Genomic DNA, 12,366 nt, shown 5'->3' with positions numbered 1-12,366 from the left:
TTGATTCTCAATAGTCAGTCTTACTGCGAATATAAATATGAAAATAGTTGAAATTACTGGAGCTATAGTTGAATAAGAAATAGTGTAAGTATTAATGTATGATGTGAGACTTGTCAATGAATTCAAAGCTGAAAGCTATACAATATTCTAAACAGTTGTTTATACTATCAAGTCTAATGAATAAATGTGAAATCGGGTTACATACGATTGATTTTGTTTATATGTTATTGTAAATGGGAAGAGAATAAATTTTTCCCATTTCCCTCATTTCTGGTTAGCTGATGAATAATGTTCTTCCTAACTCTATCCTGTTCTTCTTTGTATTAGATGCAAAGCGAGGTGAGCGCATTCGTGTCAATGATTTCAACTTTGCGTTGGAAAGAGACAAACAATATTGACTTTTCTGTTAGATGCACTGTACTTGAATGCAGTCTTATCATGTATATCATAAAAGACAGGAAATTCGGTACATGGCTTAACTGCACTTACAAGTAACATATACACCTTCTAATTTAAGTACAAGGATGTGTTAGCCTTGCTATTTTCACCAAGGTAATGAAATACAACCCTTCCAATTCAGAATTACGGAAGACAATATCCCACCATCAGATTTCAGAGTGTAGAAGGGGAAAATTTTTAGTATAAAAGCAACCAAAGTTTTGATTTGAATCATAGTGTTCATCTGATGAAAATGTCATCTACTAACTCTACTGATTTGACCAAGAACGTTGCTATGGATCAGCCAATGGTAAGTTTTAATCAATAAACTACTGAAACTATATGCATAAACTAGCTTAATAATATAACTCTTTCTCAACTTAAATTAGTAGTTAATATCTAATGCTATAACAAATACAAAATTTATTTTATATTTCAAATATACACAAAAAACTTGTTTCAGATTTAAATGTGTTCAAGTTTTAATTAGAAATACAGAATACAAAAGAAGTCTGTATTGAAATAAAAATATTTATTGTTAGATAGATTTCATGATTCATCAAATAAAGTCAAATATGGTATGAGATACATCAACTTTTTAACAGAATGAAGTTCATCAGACAAGCTAGTTATCAATAATTGGAATTTGTGAATCTAATTCTTTTTAGTAGTTACCAATCATTTAACTTAGTAAATGATCTACTATAAATTATCTTCATTTAATTTCAGGTAACATATGCAAGTGTTGTAGCCACACCGAAGATGGTGTGTTCACCAGCTCCGACGACAGTACCGCAAATACAATGGGGATTCCCATATAACATATGGAGTAATCCACAATTTCATAATCAAGCATTTTCTGGATTAGGGATGATGCAAACCATTCCCGGACCGACTTCATCTTCACCAGTCGTCTCTGAAACGCCTATTGCTTCACCTGCAGTCCCTGAAACGTCTATTGCTTCACACGCAGTTCCTGAAATGTCCTTTTCTTCACCCGCAGTTCCTGAAACGTCCACTTCTTCACTTGCAGTTCCTGAAACTTCTATTGCTCCACCCACAGTCCCTGCAACGTCTATTGCTTCACCCGCAGTCCCTGAAACGTCTATTGCTTCACCCACAGTCTCTGAGACGTCTATACCTTCACCTACTGTCTCCAAGCCGACTACTGATCGAGCTGTTGCTGACGAGGAGGCTGCGGTGTCGAGGGTGAGTGAATCTTCATCCTCATCAAGCTCAGATGAGGATGAAGCAACATTTTCAGTTAAAAAATTTAATTGTGCACAATCATATGTGAACAAACGTTGTATATCCACACAAACTCTAAGTACCACATTTGAATACCCGATAATCAAGGCAAGATTTGTAGAGACGCTGTGGGGGGATAGCTACATATTACATTTGATGAATCAAAAAAATAAAGAAATAAGCATATTCCTCCCACGAAGATATTCAAGCTGGCTAAATAAAAAAAACTTAGATTCGTTCAATAAATCTAAATTAAAACTAAAAGCAAATCATCGACTAGTAAACAGATTAATAAAAGGGAAGGAGATATCAGTAATGGTTACTGACCTCACCTTAATAGACTACTCCTGAACTCTTGTAAGGATATATTGAACATTAGACTCTTAACAATTCGTGTATAGCTTAATTTGAACTTGATGAAGATTAAACAATATTTTCAGTAAAAAAATTCAACTGTACTCAATCATATATGTAACCAAATGCTGCATATCTATACAAACTCAAAGTACCACATTTGAATACCTGATAATCAAGGCAAGATTTGTAAAGACACAGGGGATAGTTACATATAACATTTAATGAATCAAAAATAAAGAAATAAGCATATTCCTCCCATGAAGATATTCAAGCTAGTTGAATAAAAAAACTTAGATTCGTTCAATAAATCTAAATTAAAACTAAAAGCAAAACATTGACTAGTAAACAGATTAATAAAAGGGAAGGAGATATCAGTAATGGTTACCGACCTTACCTTAATAGACTACTCCTGATGAACTCTTGTAAGGATATATTAAACATTAGACTCTTAACAATTCGAGTATAGCTTAATTTGAACTTGATGAAGATTAAACAACATTTTCAGTTAAAAAATTTAATTGTACACATTCATATGTGAACAAACGCAGTATATCTGCACAAACTCTAAGTACCACATTTGAATACTCAATAATCAAGGAAAGATTTGTAAAGACACAGGGGATAGCTACATATTACATTTGATGAATCAAAAAAATAAAGAAATAAGCATATTCCTCCCACGAAGATATTTAAGCTGACTAAATAAAAAAAACTTAGATTCGTTCAATAAATCTAAATTGACACTAAAAGCAAAACATCGACTAGTAAACAGATTAATGAAAGGGAAGGAGATATCACTAATGGTTACCGACCTTACCTTACTCCTGATGAACTCTTGAAAGGATATGTTAACTAAATTTCTTGATTCAGCTTCATATTTGTTTTGATATGACACATTATTTGTTTTCATATGTTTGAGTACAGTTGAATTGAATAATATAAAAGATAGTCACATCCAAATAAACAATATTGTATCAAAATTTCTTGATTCGGCTTAATGTTTGTGTTGATATGTCGCATTATTTTGTTCTCATATGTTTGAGTACAATTGAATTTATTAACAGAAAAAAGGTAGTCATTTATAAACAATTCTATAAAAATTTCTCGATTTGGCTTAATGTTTGTGTTGATATGACGTATCTGAAAATAATGTATCAAAATTTCTTAATTTGAAATAAAGTGAGTTAAAATTCAATTTGTAGATTATTCACTCACCTTTCAATTAATGATAGAGTTGATTACTGCTACAGTCCTGCTGAAGATGTTATAGTGATGATGATGATGATGATGTAACACTATTATATAGTAGTTGCTTCCTTCTTGAAGAATCACTAAGGAGTGAAGATTTTCCCGATCTGAACTTATATTTATACTTTTTTGTATTGAACAGTAAAAAGTCTGTTACCAACGTTTCACATACATGTTTGAACATGTATAAGAAGATGGTGACTGGTTATGCAACAATGCGTATACTGAATAATGAATCAACACTTCACTTACATGTTCAAACATGTGTGTGAGATCAATAGTTAGTTCTTACTCTACTATATAGTAAAGACAGTATATTCGTATTTATCAGTCTTAGTTGGAGCTTTGAGAAGTTCAGACATAAAATGTTATTACAAAATGGATCTGATGAGTGTGAAAATAATAGCATGACTAAAACTAAAATTTCGTATTCAATCAATTTATTAAAATTAATTTGTATTTTCACTGTAATGTTATATTGGTTTGCAATAATTATCCTATTATATGCAAATTATAATAAAGTCTGTAGATGTGGTGACTTGGCTTCATCAAATTTTACAAATATACTTCAGTTCAATATATCGCTTCAAACAAATAATAGCAATGGAATGTTAGAGAGTGATAATATTGATTCAGATGAATTTTCTAAACACTTGTTAGATATGGAAAAAACAAAGACTAGTACTTTATTTTATTTAAAATCTTGTATTATTTCAGCGATAGGTATTAAGAAAATATGTAAATCTTTTGAAAATGAGCTAAATGACTGGTATTCTTCATTGATTAATCCCTATCGAAATATATGTATCTTTTATAATAATTATAATGTAATCAACAATTGTGTAAACCCACAATTTGATGTTATTGATGTTAATATAAATCTACTCTCAAACAAAACGAAACAGTTTTGTATTACAAATTGAAAGATGACTGACAGATGTTAGGAGTATTGAATTCTTTCGAGTTAGGTAGTCGGATGTAAGTTTATAGTTTTGATTAGTGTAACAGTGACTGTCTAAGTGATAGTATGGTTAAAGTTGGATGTAAAGGAAAGGTTAGTTCACATAGTACAAGTCATATCAAGTCTAAAAAATTCAAAAAAAGTGGTATTATTGGTAGCGGATTATTATCAAAACTCGGTAGTATAGCATCTAGCGTAATTAATAAGGGGATCGATATTTTACCAATTGAAATTCATCCATTTTCATACCAGTATTGCAGCCCTGGCACAAAGTTGGAAAAGCGATTGAAAAGAGGTGATAAGGGTATAAATTCATTAGATAAAGCGTGTAAGGTACATGACATAGCCTACAGTCAGTTCAGTGATAACGAAACACGTGCAAAAGCTGATGCTATATTAGCTGATAGAGCTTGGGAAATTTTTATAGATTCAAATACACCACTTCCTGAGAAAGCATTAAGTTATTTGGTAAATCTTGCAATGAAGACTAAGAAAGCTATTGGTTCTGGTATTCATCATATACGTAGGAGAGGTAGAAAAAGAAAAGGTGAGAGGTATTCTGTGAGAAAGCCATCCACCATGAAAAGTGATTTAATTCGTAAAGAGACTATTAAGCAACTCAAAACACATGTAAAAGGGAGAGGATATTATTTAAAGCCATATCTACAGTATTATGGAGGAGGTAGGTTATTGAACACAGCAAGAACACATATTCCATTTGGCGCAATCGGACTAGTAGGAAAGAAAAAGAAAAGGAGAAAAGTTAAAAGAAAGTGTATTGGGAAAACACGAAAATGAATTATTTAAAGTTAGATAAAGCATTATCGAACTTTGATTTGCTAATTTTAGCTAAACTATTAAAAATACCATTACGCAGTGTTTATATGTTGAACAAGCTACCGGATAGAGTACTTACTAATGAAATGATAATAGTAAATTTGGATAGAGATAGCGGAGTTGGATCACATTGGGTAGCCTGTCATAAAATAGCAGATAATGTTTACTATTTTGATCCTATAGGGAATTTACAGCCTCCGAAAATGTAGTAGATTAGTGGTGTAAACAAAAGAATATTAATATCTATTATAATATTGATCAGGTACAATCATATACTTCAAATATATGCGGACATCTATGTCTCTTGTTTCTTTGTAATCAGTTATAAGTGTTGAATGCTGAGAGAAGGATCTATAAAATGGTTGTTATAACATTATCATCAAATACGAGTGATCTTTATGAAACTTTACCAGAAGTACTTGAACTTTCAAGCGAGACTGAATGGGAGATAGGCTTGATAAATTTGTGGACCTTCAACTCAATACCTAATGTAGAGAAAGGAAAGAATTCTAGTTTCAAATTCGATGATAATCTAGTGAAACTGGAAACAGGATCATATGAAATTGATACAATCATAGAAGCATTAAATGAAAAATTAGACATAAGTGATGAATCTAATGATTTAAAAATTATAGGTAATAACAAAACATTAAAAACAGAAATATATTCGAGTAAAGCAATTGATTTAAGCCAGCAAGATTCTATTGCACCCATATTATGTTTTGATAGAGAAATTTTAGTGCCAAATGTTTGGCATTACTCGAAAAATCAAGTATCAATATCAAATATTTCCTAGATTATGATTTCATGTAATCTAGTGTGTAGTACATATGCTAATGGAAAAGAAACACATAGTTTATATGAATTCCTACCAAAGGTACCACCAGGTTATCTGATCAATGAAACACCGAATCCAATAATTTATGTGAGCTTTTGTACACATAAATTTCAAACAATTAGTGTAAAGATCACTGACCAGAACGGTAGTTTATTAGATTTCAGAGGTGATAGAATAACAGTGAGATTACATATACGTAAAAAACAGTATCAACATGGGTTTTATTGTTTACAATTTGCAAGCATATTCTAAATATAGAAATGTAAATCAGACTGGATGGAAAGGACAAAGTATGAAACCAATTAAATTGGGTGTGCCTAAAAAAGAAAGAAGTTGATGCATAGATACAATGGTGGAGATTTGATTAGTAAGAGTTCATACTCTGTGCCGTTAACATCAAAAAACGCACGCATTTTAGAGAGATTGGGATTCCGTGTTAATTATAATTTTGTCAATGGCGGCAATAAGTGAGATACTAGATGTAGAAAGCGATGTACACTACTACAATGATATTACAAATTTTGAGTATCATACACATGGACCATATGCAAATCAAAAACTTGAACGCTCAGATGAAGTGAGAATTCCTATAGATTCTATGGATCTTTATTGTATTCCATGTCGTTCGTTTCTATTAATTGAAGGTCGAGTTGATTGTAGGAAGGATGTAAAAGATGATAAGTCGGATGCTGTGACTGAGACGTCAGCAACATATAAATTAATAAGTAACACAATTGGCTATTTGTTTGATGAAATCAGATATGAGCTTGCAGGTACATCTATAGCTGAATCAAGATTGGTTGGTATAACTTCTACAATAAAAGCATTATTGTTGAAAAATTTATTTGATAAGAATATTTTCCATTTAGCAGGATTTGATCATGAAGGATATACATTAACTGATAATAAATTCAGCTTTTGTGTACCACTAAAACTAATTCTTCCTTTTTTCAAGGATTTCAAACATGTGATATTGAATTTAAAACAAGAGCTTGTACTACTTAGATCATCATCAGATATAAATTGTATTGAATCAGCAGATGGTAAGAGAGTTTCAATAACTTTGACTAAGCTAGTATGGAAGATGCGGTATATTGAGCTAGAAAATCATAGAAGACTAAAATTCCTGAAAATACTTGATGCAGACAGACCATTAGAATTAGCTTTCAGGAGATGGGAGATTCATGAATACCCAGTTCTTCCTTTAACAAAGGAGCATAGTTGGACAATCAGAACAACCTCCTCAGCAGACATTCCAAAATACATGATTTTAGCATTTTAAACAAATAGGAAATTAACAATGAAAGCTAATATGGCGAAATTTGATTTTTGTCATCTTCATAATGTTGAACTTTATTTGAACTCGCAGTATTATCCCTATGATCATTTCCTAGGTAGTAAGGTTTCGATGTACAAATCATTTCTTGATTTTGCATTATTGTACTATAATTTACCGGTAAATGCTGAATATGGAAATGCAATTGATTTTGCTAAGTTTAAGGATGAAACACCGATTTTTGTAATAGATTGTTCACATCAATCAGATCACTTGAAGGTATCGACTGATGTTAGAGTAGAAATTGAATTTAAAAAGCCAGTAGCAAATTTGACAACAGCATATTGTACTCTTGTAAGTGATACATTAATGGAATATAAACCACTAACATCGCTTGTAAGAGAAGTGCAATAGGTTTCTAATAGTATGTGTAGGTTTGTCAACTTCACAACAGAGTGCGCGTAAATCAGTAAATAAGTTTAAGTTTGAAGGTTAGTAAGTAGTTGCTCGCGAGATGTGGTGATACACACACCATTGATTCATCGTCAACAGCATTATTCTTGAGGCTACTGCAGAAGATGGAAGAACTAGTTAAGATCAAGGAGGAAGAAGAGGGTGATATTTATGATATACTTTCAGCTTACTATACCGGTACTAATAGTTCATTTAATGAGATGCATCATTCTAAACCAGTTTCTAAACAAGAACGACAAACATATTCTCGTGCTGTTCAGTGTAATTTAGATAGTGAAGACACTTCGCAAACAGAAACGGAAAGCGAATTGATTGAAGAAGATGAGGTGCTTAATAATGAAGCTGAAAAGGAGAATGCAGTGTTGAAAGAAACAGGTGAGTCAGATATTTCAACTTTCTGTGTGGTCTAATTTCATGGATTTAAAAATTATTTGGATAATTCATTTATTCTAAAAGAATTTGCGCTCATTGATACATGTCAAACATATATTTTATATCATTTCAAACCACCATTTCCTAAATCAGAACTTCCATGGAAATCATATCGTGATGTATCTTGGCTGGAATTTTATCATCATAAGATAGAATGGGAGATGGGAGATACTGAATACTCAGATAATATTATCAAAAGTTTTCTACAAAACTATCAGAAAGTTTATACTAAGGGTAGAGAAAAGATGGAATTTTTAAAGAAATTTCATGCTAATGTGGAGATGATATCAGATAATTTTGAAAGACCGGATTACAAAAAATTTGAAAGTAGTTGGTGTAGGGAGATTTGCAAAATACATAGATCGGTTGGGGATGGACGTTGTGCGCTTTTCAGTGCAAATCATTATCTTTCAGAATTACTAATAAAGTCAGAAGTAATGTGTAAACAACATGTGGATTATATGTGTGAGAGTGAGAGGATGAGATCTATGAAAAGTTGTCTTTTTTATAATAGTGAGAAAAAAAGAAATTATGCAAGACAGGGTTTTTTCTACAATGGTAGTAAAGTAATTTGTGTTTATTGTGGATATGAACTGGAATATGTAATCTTAATAGCGGTATAAATTCAGTAAATTTTTCAGTCTTGGTTCCACTGGTATAAATAGAGCTGAAAATGATAGGATGATTCAGTGTGCTATTAAACATCGGTCAGGATGAATCCGGCAAATTGGTTAGCAGCTGAAGATAATCTAGAAAGTAAACTTCGCGAACATTTAGATTGGTTTGATGTATGTGTAAATTCAATCAGTGAAGCTAAAAAAGAAAATCGAGATACAACGTTATTAGTGGAATTACTATCAGTTTTTTTATCAACAGTGAATATTAATGACATTAACGAGTATTTATGTTATTATAGACCGTTTAAATTAAATGTGAATAAACTATTTGAATTAGAAAATGCTGTATTAAATAATATTACATCATCTATTAACAATGATAAAGTTCATTGACTGCTTGCGAACATGTTTGTGCAGGTCTTCGTAGTTGAAGTAGTGGGGAAGAGTATTGTGGGAATGAAGTCAGTAACTTGAAATTGATATTCATTCTACATTCAACATGTGCGTGTGTGAACGTGTTTTCAATCATGCAAGACACTCTATCTTTTGATATGGCAAAGTTCAACCAAACATCATACGAAGATATTCCAATTGTTCAAATATATGATTTGAAACCTGGATGATTTTTGGATGAATCTTCTGGATGAACTTTGGATGATTTTAACAGTAGAAAGTATGTAATGAGATGTCAACATAGAGAGGATAAACCATCTTTAATTCACTTGGAAATGCAATAGTAAGAACTCAAAACTAACTTAAACTGGATTGTTTCAATTTACTTGGAGTTAATGAAACTCAGTGATCTAGGTCTGTCTCATAGTTGAATGTTAACAATTGATATTTCTATATTAGTCCAGATATTTAGTAAATATTCAGTCTACTATAGATAATCTATCAATATTTAGCTAGAGATGGAGATGAAGCACTTTAAAACTTCAACGCCTGCACTTTTTACTGCATGGATAAAGTGGATATTCAAATTAATTATATACTATCGAGTTATATTCATATTCATTTTCATCCTACAGTCAGGTGGAAAGAAAAGCATATATAAAAGAAAGTAAGCTGTATTTTACACAGTCTTTACTCAAAAAAAAAAAAACTGATCTAACAACTACATCAATGATAGTAAAACGATTGTATGTAGTAAAAGAAGCAACACTAAGAATTAATAATAAGTAGAGCTATTGCTGCTGCTGCTGCTGCTGCACAATTTCTGATCTAACTCAGTTATGTAGGTCTGTCTCATAGTTAAATGTTAACAATTGATATTTCTATATTAGTCTGGATATTTAGTAAATATTTAGTCTACTATAGATAATCTATCAATATTTAGCTAGAGATGGAGATGAAGCACTTTAAAACTTCAATGCCTGCGCTTTTTACTGCATGGATAGAGTGAATATTCGAATTAATTATATACTATCGAATTATATTCATATTCATTTTCATCCTACAGTCAGGTGGAAAGAAAAGCATATATAAAAGAAAGTAAGCTGTATTTTACTCAGTCTTTGCTGAGTTCAGCCAGAGTTAACTACAAAAGGTGTTAGTACATACATAACCTATAAATTATAAGTCAATGCTTTAGTTATTCAAAGTTCAAAAAGCTATCAAGGCTTCTAATGGGTATAACATTTGATGAATTTAATGGACTGGTAAATAGTGTAAGATATTCAAAGTACTGTTTAGATAATGACACTGACAGTAAGGAGGTTAAGCATATCAATCAAAATTCAAACAATATAAATACAAACAATTCAAGATTCTCTATATTATCTGAAATATATGATTTACTAGATATTGTGATTGATGGTTATGGTCATTTTCATTATGGTTGTAGCTGTGAATGTCCAGTTATGACAATAACTGATGTTAATGAGCTCTGGGAAGCATTATTTGATCTAGCCGAGCGTAAGTGTATGAAAAAGTAATAAACATCAAGCTTCAAAGCTATAAGATATTTTGCTTGCTACAGGGCGGCGGGAGGCGGCGGCATAGGGGGTGGTAGGGGGGCTTGTTTTTGAAGGAGGATCTTGCAAGTGATATGTCTACATATTTTTTTAAAATAAGTACTTGAACAAAAATGGAGGTCTTCTAGTAGGAGGCTTCTCGGGCGAAGCGTGGGGGATTGATTGGAGGGGGATTCTACAATTGGTATGCCCATAAATTTGTTTTTTTCAAATAAATACTTGAACTTAAATGGCAGTTTTCATATCGGTGGGAGAACTGGTCCTGGTGAGGGGTTATAAAATGGAGTTTTCCAGTGTGGAGCGCGGTGGGATTTTGGCGGGGCTTGGAGCCTCCTTGGGGGCTTAGGCTCCGCCCCCTAATTAAAATACTGCTCTGTGATTGGAGAATAGAAACAGCAATCTCATACTATTTATGATAACTCCTGAACTGGAGGTGCTCAAAACGTGGGAACCTGCACAAGAGTAGAGGTCTATGAGAATCTACTCTCAGCAGGAATTGATGTTCTGAACCATCACAGATCTCTAGTAATTCTTACTCATAGTATGTCCCATGTACTGTATGATAAATCAATTATAACTCCCGAACTAGAGGTGCTCAAAACGTGGAAACGTGCACAAGAGTAGTGGTCTATTTGAAGCTACTCTCTGGAGATATTGACCTTATGAGCCATCACAGTTCTCAAGTAATTCCAACTCATAGCATGTCCCATGTACTATATGGTGAATAGAAAAATCGATTATAACTTCTGAACTAGAGGTGCTCAAAACGTAGAAACCTGCACAATAGTAGAGGTCTTTGGGAAGCTTCTCTCAGCAGAAATTGACGTTTTGAGCCATAAAAGTTTTCTAGTAATTCCCACTCATAGTATGTCCCATGTACTATATGGTAAATCAAAAAATCAATGATAACTCCAGAACTGGAGGTGCTCAAAACGTGGAAACCTGTACATGAGTAGAGGTCTATGGGCAGCTACTCTCAGCGAAAATCGACGTTTTGAGTCATCACAGTTCACAAATTTGATGATATTTCAAGTAGTTTACTGTCTAAATATTCTCTACTTGCTGCCACTAACGATGTTGATTCACAACCACTGTTTACTGCTGCTGCTGCTGCTGTATGATTACTATTAAACACGTGATGTGTTCGACCAAAGCGATCTATTGTACTACTACTCACAGTACTACTTGCCATCTTTGTCAAGTGTTAAACACATACTAACTGCTACCACCACCACCACCTAATATAATACCACTTTCTTTGAGTTCTTCAATAATTGAAGCCATTTCAACAGTATGTGATCTATTTCCTGCCTGTTGTGATGAAATTAGAATATTCAATCTGTCAATCAGTTCATTTGGATCATCCCAATAGACATATTGTCGACTAGTAGATTCATTTCTTATAAAACCCATACCACTAACAGCAGCATCACCAGCAATGTTCTTCCTCAATCTTTTCTTTGTTTTCCTACTTGCTGATGGGAATAAAGATTGAATAATTTGTGATTTGTAGCCTTTATTTCTTTTAACATAAATCCACGACGATCTAAATGAGCAGATGTTAGCTGTAGTATATTTCGATATTTTATCAAATCACGTTCGGTGTACATTTTCATGTCAGGCTGTTTTTTAAAGAGAAGTTCACACAAACCAACTGTTAAACGATA

This window comes from Nilaparvata lugens, chromosome X, assembly GCF_014356525.2.
Source record: "Nilaparvata lugens isolate BPH chromosome X, ASM1435652v1, whole genome shotgun sequence".
Classification (NCBI taxonomy): domain Eukaryota; kingdom Metazoa; phylum Arthropoda; class Insecta; order Hemiptera; family Delphacidae; genus Nilaparvata; species Nilaparvata lugens.
Note: the sequence above shows the minus strand (reverse complement) of the source record.